Here is a 10,138-nt window from a genome sequence, read left to right as displayed (position 1 = left end):
GAAGATGAGGACCAATCCTTTCACATCTCCTTTCTACACCATATTGGTTTGAAGGAAGCACCATTCGTAAAGGTTACCTGACAGGTATGTATGTGCAGTCCCAATGTAGTACAAATTATATCCAGAAGAGTTTGATCAAATTGGCATTAAGATGTTCCATTCTTGTCATAGAATTCTGTGAGCTCCATGGAAGTGAGTATATGGAAATGCTCACGCATGTTTCCGTTCGATGGTTGAGCCTGGAGAAGTGTTTGACTCCTGCAGCAGTATGCGCCACTGGCCAGCATTAAGTAGGCTTCACATTTTAATGATCCAAATGCATGGTTATTAGAACAGACTGAAAAGTAAATGTAGTATGCGCAACCATTTTTTTCTCTCTCTTTTTCCCCACAGATGACAAACAGCCAAGGTTCAGGAGGCTTGTGGAGGCATTCTCTGACCCAATCACAGAGGTGTACCTGCTCTTCTATCAAGCAACGTTTCCAGTCTTCTCCACCTTCAACCTCCTTCTCCAGAGAGCGGTCGTCCATCTTCCTTCTACATGATGAGGTAAATTGGGAAGGTTGGGATACAGTTTGCTAGTATGATGTACTGTCTGTGTTCCTTTTTTATTAGCACGAAATAAATGTAAATTTGTTAATCTTTTCTGAAATTTTTAGATGAGGGGTTTCATCCGCAAGCTGCATTGCAGCCCCGGGAACTTCATGAAATCCGCTTTAAGGAGCCATCCAACCAACTGCCAGGTAATTAGTAATTGTCCAAGTTTTACATCAGAATATGCACATGCACTATCCACTCACTGATCTCACTCAACACACTGTTTGTTAGAGGGCTGTAGTCATCTCGTCACACACATGGGACCACAATGGAAACAAGTCCCCAGGACTTTTTTGTTTAGCCCAAATGTGTGACTGACTATGCTGTTTGCATTTCTGCCTAATAAACTATTCAATCAATCAGTGATATGATGAAGATACTTAAAGGGGTGCTTTCAAGTTAGCTATTGTGGTTTTTGATGGTGACTAAAGTGACTCAACACAGTCTTATTACCGTCTCATACTGACATGTTGGTGCATACAGCATCGTTAATGACCTCTGAAGTTGTTGATTTGTGTCTCTTGTAGGAAAAAAGTTGGTGATTGGCTTCACTACTCGAGCTACACTCAACAGGCTCCTTGAAGCAGGAGACATTACACCGCAGCAAGTGCAGAGGTTCCAGCAGGCAGCAGTGTTGGAAAGGGCTGTGGAGTATGCCTTAAAGAAACTCCCCATGAAAGAGCCTCTGATAAAACTATAACAATCCCCTTAATATTTTTAAGGTCACCGTTACATAATTCAATCAAAACCTACTGTAACTCAATAGTGTACTACTACTACTCACCTGTGCGCCGACGTGAGTGGCCGCACATTCAGTAGCTCCGTCCCTGTCGTACTCGTCTGATATGTTATTCGTTTGTTGTGGCTCTGTGCCAACTTCTACGTTTATAGTTTTTATAGTACTATACTATATAGTTTTTATAGTACACCTTCAGTGTATAACTTTATGTATCCTATGGATACTTTTTCGTGTTTTCGTGGAAATAGCAGCGGAAAACTTTCCTATTCAAGGGAAACGCTGCTCTCGCTCCGGTCAGCGGGACAAGCCGGCATCGTTCACCCGATACCAGAGGAGCTGAGGCAGCGGTATAGAGGCTGTCGGGCCGGGGCTCTGGTAAGGGCTAAGCTCGCGGCTAAGCGATGGAGGTACAAGCCCTCGGTTCCGGTGATAGTTATGGGGAACGTAAACTGTCTAACCAACAAGACAGACGAGCTGGCTGCTCTTGTGAGGAACAACCGGACATTTAGAGAGTGCAGTTTAATGTGCCTCACAGAAACCTGGCTGACTCAAAACACCCCGGACGCTAACGTGGATCTACCGGGCTTTACTACAGTGAGAGCGGACAGAGACACGAAACGCAGCGGCAAACGGAAAGGAGGAGGACTCGCGCTGTTTATTAACAACAGATGGTGCCACCATGGACATGTTACTGTGAAGGAGGCAACGTGCAGCAAAGACATCGAGCTGCTGGCGGTGGGTCTCCGTCCTTACTACATGCCGAGGGAATTTTCTCACGCGATCGTGGTCTGTGTTTACATTCCTCCCCGGGCACACGCCGAAACTGCGTGTGACGTCATCCACGCGACCACCTCAAGACAATAGACCTCCTGTATGCAAACGTGAAGGACGCCTACACTGCCACCCCCTTACCACCTCTGGGTAAGTCCGACCACAACCTGGTCCTACTAAAGCCACAGTACAAAACTATGATCCAGAGACAACCGATAACCACACGCACCTTCAGAAAGTGGTCTCCTGAGGCAGAGGAGGCCCTCAGAGACTGTTTTGAGACCACTAACTGGAGTGCCCTGCAAGAGACCCATGGTGATGACATTGAGGGGGTCACACACTGCACAACTGACTACATGAACTTCTGTATGGACGTTGTGGTTCCCACTAAAACTGTGCGCTGCTTCCCGAATAACAAGCCCTGGATCACCAGCGATGTCAAGGAGATCCTTAACAGGAAGAAAAGGGCATTCAAGGAGGGAGACCAGGCAGAGCTGAAGCGTGTGCAGGGGGAACTCAAGGTCAGACTCCGAGAGGCAAAGGAGGAGTACAGAAGGAAGGTAGAACAGAAGCTGCAGCAGAACAGCATGAGGGAGGTCTGGGAGGGCATGAAGACCATCACAGGCTGCAAAAAGAAAAACAACAACGCAGAAGACGGGGACCCTGAGAGAGCAAACCAGCTCTCTTGTTTTTTAACAGGTTTGACAGCCCCGTCGCTGCAGCCGGTGCCTGTCCCCCCAGCACCCCTCTACACACCCCCCCTCCCCCCTCTCACTCCCCCCAACACCTCCACAAGGACAAACTCATTCTCCAGTGACAATCCATCCCCCCTCCCCCCCACCATCACCAGAGACCAGGTGAGCAAGGAGCTGAAGAGACTCCGCCCCAGGAAGGCAGCAGGCCCAGACAAGGTGTGTCCCAGGATGCTAAAGGCCTGCTCTGCTGAGCTGGGGGAGCCACTTCAGCACATCTTCAACATGAGCCTGCGGCTCGGGAAGGTTCTTGTGCTCTGGAAGACCTCGTGCCTCACCCCTGTCCCCAAGAAGAAAAACCCCAGTGAGCCGGGCGACTTCAGACCAATCGCTCTGACATCCCACGTTATGAAGACCTTCGAACGGCTGCTGCTCCTCAGACCCCAGGTACAACACGCACAGGATCCCCTGCAGTTTGCATACCAGGCAAAGGTGGGCGTGGACGATGCCATCCTCTATCTTCTACACAGGGCTTACTCTCATCTGGACAAAGGGAGCAGCGTGATGAGAATCATGTTCTTTGATTTCTCAAGCGCTTTCGACACCATCCATCCCCTCCTACTGAGAGACAAGCTGACCGAGATGAGGGTGGACTCGCACCTGGTGAGGTGGATCATGGACTACCTCACAGAGAGACCACAGTACGTCAGACTGAAGGACTGCACATCTGACACTGTGGTCAGCAGCACTGGAGCACCACAGGGGACCGTGCTCTCCCCTGTCCTGTTCACCCTGTACACCTCCGACTTCCAGTATAACTCTGAGCTCTGCCACATGCAGAAATACTCGGACGACACTGCGATAGTTGCTTGTGTCAGGGATGGACAGGAGGAGGAGTACAGGAGCCTGATCGAGGACTTTGTGACGTGGTGCAGTGACAACCATCTGCAGCTAAACACCTCCAAGACCAAGGAGATGGTGGTGGACTTCCGAAGGAACAAACCACATCTAGAACCTGTTTCCATCGGGGGGGTCGACGTGGAGGTGGTCAGGACCTACGGGTACCTGGGGCTGCAGCTGGATGACAAGCTGGACTGGTCGCCTAACATGGACACTACCTGCAGGAAGGGACAGAGCCGTCTGTACTTCCTGAGAAGGCTGGGGTCCTTCAACATCTGCAAAAAGCTGCTGCAGATGTTCTACCAGTCTGTGGTGTCCAGCGTCCTCTTCTACGCCGTGGTGTGCTGGGGAGGAAGCTGCAAGAAGAGGGACGCAGCACGCCTGGACAGACTGGTGAGGAGGGCTGGCTCTGTGGGGGGTACAGAGCTGGACTCACTGGTGACAGTGGTAGAGAGGAGGTCTCTGGACAAAATGCTCTCCATCATGGACAACACACACGACCCTCTGCACAGCACCTTCACCGGGCAGAGGAGCATGTTCAGCGACAGACTGCTGTCACAGTCGTGCTCCACGGACAGACTCAAGAACTCTTTTGTCCCCCTATAGGCCATAAGACTGTACAACACTTCACTGTCACGGCAGGGAAGAAGCACACAGTGATCCCTGGACTCTTTTTTTCACTTTTTCTCACTCCTCATCTGCACTGCTGACCTCAGAGTCAGCCTCCAGTTGGACACTGTAATGCATATTGATAGTCACCTTACTGAGCACTGGTCACTTTAATGATAATCACTCTAATCATGTCTGGTTTCATCCTACTGTTGTGTTATGCTACATCTGTAATGGTTGACATGATCACCCTAACTAGGTCAAGTTTCACTCTATTGTCTTCAACACTTAATGCAAATCACTGCTCCTTTATGTTGGTGAGCCAATTTACATTCCTGCATTGACTGTTTAATGACTGTACTCACACCTCTGGCACTACCTCAAACACCTCTGTACATGCACATGGAACTAGTTTCTAGAAGGTCAGCACTTTGTTTCTAAGGCTCTTTAACTGTTTACAGGTCTCTTTTAACCAGCACATGTTTTTCTCTCCTCACAGGTTATGTACATTATGCTATATAAGTTTTAAGTCTAATGCTAATGCTAACTGCACAGGTTTAACATATAATTATGTTTATTCTTAGTCACATAGGGGCTGCTAAATCTTGTTTGGGGGATTATTGTATACAGAGGGGGGGGGGACAGCGGGTGTGTATTGTAACTAATGTCTTGTGTCCTGCCTGTCTGTATACTGCTACTGGATGCCTTGAATTTCCCTCGGGATCAATAAAGTATCTATCTATCTATCTATCTATCTATCTATCTATCTATCTATCTATCTATCTATCTATCTATCTATCTATCTATCTATCTATCTATCTATCTATCTATCTATCTATCTAGTGTCACTGGGTTAGGACCTTAATTTCCCCCAAAATAAATCAAAAGAGCACTGGAGGAAATTAAATACAGACTTTACTCCGTTTTTAACAAAAAAACAAATCAAATGTCGTTGCCACAGAAAACCAATAATGTCCTCCTTTAACAGGCAAGAAAAAAATGTCCAAGTCCACTGAAAGGGCAAAAGTACACTCCACAAAAAAAGGAAACAAAAAAAAAGGCCATTCGTTTGGCACTCACCGGTCTGGCGGCCTACTTCCTTTTTCGAGAGTGTCCAGGGAGAAGCAGGTCTCTTTTTGCAACGTCCGGTCCTCCCTGGACCTGTCCAGGAGGAAACACCGCAACTTCCAAAAACACTTATTCCCTCATCTTCATCCAGTGAAAAAAACCATCTCTCTTCAGCCACACCGTCCCACTGCTCACTCCTCACCAAACCAAACAAAAAAAATCCCCTGCAAACATTTCCCCCTCTCCCTTTGTTCACCTCTGCTCCGCCCCCCCCCACACACACCTGTGTCTCCCTAACTAATTAGGTCGCCACTCCAGGCACACAGGCAGGGAGATAACACACACACACACACACCCACAGGGACCTCCCTCCCAGTAGTGGCCATGTCACAGATCATGCCATGTTTCTGGATGTCCAGCAGAGAGCAGAGTTTGGAGTGGAAGATGTCTTCTACTTTGTCGACAGGTTAGTTGGGGTATCAAGTAGAGTACATTTTCTCTATCGTGCCAAATCCTAACACAAGTTATCTCAATCTGCTTTACAAGTAGAGCAGGCTTAAGACCAGGCGGTTGTCACATTTTCTTATTTGATGACCACATCTGAAAAACAACCCTTGTTTCAGTTGCACTACTTCACCAGATCACTGCACATTGTGTTTTTTTAGGTTTCCTGAACTTCTCCCGTACAATGGACCTGAGGAGCGTGACAAACGGAGTGAGGAGTTTCTGGACTACCAGTCCATGGACATTGCCATACCCGAAGACCCAGCAATGTTTGACTTTGAGAGCTTTTGGGGGAACATGGCATCAATGAAGAATAAGGTAAGAATTATTCTGCACTCATGGGAATACCCATTGACATAATCAACCTAATACTACACAAAAATACTTGAGAGTAATTAGGCTTCCTATGTAAGTTTTTCAAAGGTGACCGGTATGAGCAGATTTGCCAGGCTGTCTCGTATTGCCAAGTTGGTCTTGGTACTTCCTCATTCAAATGCTGATGCAGAACGAGTTTTCTCTGTGGTTGGACTGAACAAAATCAAAACCCGAAACAGTTTGGCTCTTGAGGGAACTCTATCATCCATCATGACAGTGAAGATGGCGAGCCTTGAGCCACAGTGTTTTAAGCCCCCTGCCTCTGTCATCAAGGCATCAAAATCTGCGACAAACACCTACAACATGAGACATGTCCCCAGCTAAATGATGGAGAGTTGGTTGAAATGAAGAATTGAAGAATAATTGTATTTTGTCAAAATTCTTGTTACAACTTGAATTTCTAATTTCTGGTTAATTAAAACTAGCATTAGGAGACCACAGTGCAGGGAGAGCTGCTGGCATGGAGGTGAGGACATCAGTCTTAAGATATAAATTGGGTATTGATATTGGGGCGGCAGTAGCTCAGTCTGTAGGGACTTGGGTTGGGAACCGGAGGGTCGCCGGTTCAAGTCCCGGCACGGACCAAGTCCGGAAACTGGTATGGTAACTGGAGAGGTGCCAGTCCATTTCCTGAGCACTGCCGAGGTGCCCCTGAGCAAGGCACCGAACCCCAAAACTGCTCTGGAGCGCTCGCTGTGGGCAGCCCCCTCACTCTGAGACCTCTCCATTAATGCATGTCACTAGAACCCTGTTTGTGCATGAGTGTGTATCTCGGCCTATGTGTGTGTTAGACAGAGTGTAAAAACTGAATTTCCCCTCGTGGGATTAATAAAGTGTAAATTATTAAATCGAAGCCAATTTTTTTCCGAACACATCATGACACTAAAGTCTCACTCTTGTCATTTTCTGAAAATTGGCAGCCCTGTACCATGGCAATGTTCCCTGTTCCTCTGAGCTGTATGCGAACAATTGTTAGGCGAACGTGCTAGCTAGTCAGGTACCTTTATATATTAAATACAAACTACAACACATTTAAACACTTAATGTAAACACAATAATGACTAAAGCTACAAATAAAGGATTATCTTATCTTACATTTAAGAAGAAGGATCATTCACAATGGATTGTGGGATGGGTAGTTCATAGACTCTGGATGGAAATGTATGCACACAGTCTTGTACCTTTTTCTTTGTTTTTGCACCAGATCAAATGCACTATAGTCAGGATCACCGAGGGTCCAGTTTGACCTGTTTACTTGACATATTTGTAACAGTTTTATTTTATTCTCCAGCTCAGTGACTCCATTGAGTATTGACTATTAGTAATTATATTATTTAAAGACATTTCACTGAATTCTCCAACATAAATATGGTTGAAGTTCACTTTTAGTCTATTTAAGGGAAAGGCTTCAGCCTTAAAGACTAAAACTGACCCAGAAAATCACCCACAAATCTCTCATAGACTCAGCGCTGGGGTTAGCAAATCTTAATGGGCTTGCACTTGCATGTTTTCATTATACCTAACTGAGAAAAAAGCAGAGGGCAGCTTCATTTGATCAAGTGACATACTGTCAGTGCAACTCCATTGTCTCTTTGAAAGAAGTTTTAGTCGGTTAATGAATCCAAATAAATTGGCAAAGAAACAACTTGGACCTCGTAGACCAAGTTTAACAATTCATCAGGTTTCTACAAAGCCCTACACACAGGATTAACCAGTAATTGGTATGGATGAAAAACCTGGCTAGCAGGCTGTGAATTAGCCGACGTGGTCTTCTGATATTAGCAGATAGCACTGCTTAGGCAACGACTGGTGTAACAGATCTCCGAAAATATCAAGAAACACAAGCAGTCAAAGATCCACATGGAAAGATGTTAGGTTAGGGTGAACTCAACTGGATGAGTGATACAGGCTAGCGGTTCATTGACCCTGCGAAGAGACGAGTAAGAACTGTCACATCCTCAAGCGGCCAATCTAGTGTGTGAAGTGTTTGAGCTAGCTTTGCCAGATGAAACTCAGGCTCCAATAAAAGTCAATAACTTGCATCAGTGTTTTCAGGTGCTTCTCTGGAGCACATCTCTCCAACTGAACCATGAAGAAAGTCATGAATGTGTATATCAGAATTCTTTGATTAATCCTTGCTGCACCTGATCTTGTGGCTTGGTCTTTAGTGTTGCACTGACCACACAAGGTCAAGCCTCATTTATGTATTCAGGTATTTGGGACTTTTTAATGAAGTAGCACTTTGGTGATTAACTATTGTTCTACTTGTTATCGCCATGCTGTCCTTTCCACTCAAACACATCCAGGCTGCTCTACCTTTGAAAGGTTGGATATGCCCCTGCTGATCCTGCAATCTGAACAAATACTTTGATGCTGTATTTTTTAGCTGATTGTGTATTTATTTTGTTTGTGGAAATGCAAATTGTGCAATGTTGAGGAATGGAAAATAGCACCTTTGGCTATTTGTATTTTCTTGAGACCACTGTGATCACTTTTTTTGTTTTTGTAAGATGGGTCAATAAATACTTCATATTATGTTGTTTCTGGATTTATCTTTGAAAGAAAGTGTCCTTATGAGCTGGTCTACATCAGACAACATTTAATTCATTTAAATAATTTATTGTGGGGCAATAACCCTACACCACTTTTGCTTTTGAAGGCGCCTAGATGCAACTTTCTTCCAGTTGTAACTTAAGAGGGGATATCTTTGTATTGTGTGTTGCCATCTAGTGGACAGAAGAGGTATGTCTGCACATAACAACAAACTGATCCTTTGGGTACATCCCAAGTCCCTTATTTGCAGTCTCCTCGGTCCTCGGTCCTCGGCCGAACAGGAAGTAGTTCCAAAGCCGCCATGTTGAGGATCAAAGCTCTAATAGCGAACGGAGGAGAGAGGATGGAGGAGAGAGGAGGCTGATCCGAGGAGCGATGACCGAGGAGACACGAGAGCTGACTTCACGGAAGTCTTTTCACTGACAGACACGCCCCCTTCTCGTATATCACTCAGTGATTGGACGCTGCACAGGATCAGACTTCAGTGAAACAGAGTTTAATAGGGGAGAAAAGAGGGAGATTAAAAAGAGGCTAAACGGAGCGTGGGACATTTAAACAGATGATGAACATCAGTGAGTTTGTAAAGAGTCGCTCTGTGATGAGCTGCCATTAAAAAGAGTCTGACATGAAGATTAACAACCAAATATGAAGCTCTACAACTTCTATCAATACATCCTTCATCTTCATCATCCCTCACACTGTTTGAATGTCTGATGATGATGATGAAGGTCTGATCCCTCACACTGTTTGAATGTCTGATGATGATGATGATGATGAAGGTCTGATCCCTCACACTGTTTGAATGTCTGATGATGATGAAGGTCTGATCCCTCACACTGTCTGAATGTCTGATGATGATGAAGGTCTGATCCCTCAGACTGTCTGAATGTCTGATGATGATGATGAAGGTCTGATCCCTCACACTGTTTGAATGTCTGATGATGAGGATGATGAAGGTCTGATCCCTCAGACTGTTTGAATGTCTGATGATGATGATGATGATGATGAAGGTCTGATCCCTCACACTGTTTGAATGTCTGATGATGATGATGATGATGATGAAGGTCTGATCCCTCACACTGTTTGAATGTCTGATGATGATGATGATGATGATGAAGGTCTGATCCCTCACACTGTTTGAATGTCTGATGATGATGATGAAGGTCTGATCCCTCACACTGTTTGAATGTCTGATGATGATGATGATGATGATGAAGGTCTGATCCCTCACACTGTTTGAATGTCTGATGATGATGATGAAGGTCTGATCCTTCAGACTGTTTGAATGTCTGATGATGATGATGATGATGAAGGTCTGATCCCTCACACT

The sequence above is a fragment of the Symphodus melops genome (genome assembly GCF_947650265.1).
Source record: "Symphodus melops genome assembly, chromosome: 21".
NCBI lineage: Eukaryota > Metazoa > Chordata > Actinopteri > Labriformes > Labridae > Symphodus > Symphodus melops.
This window is presented reverse-complemented; position numbering follows the sequence as displayed.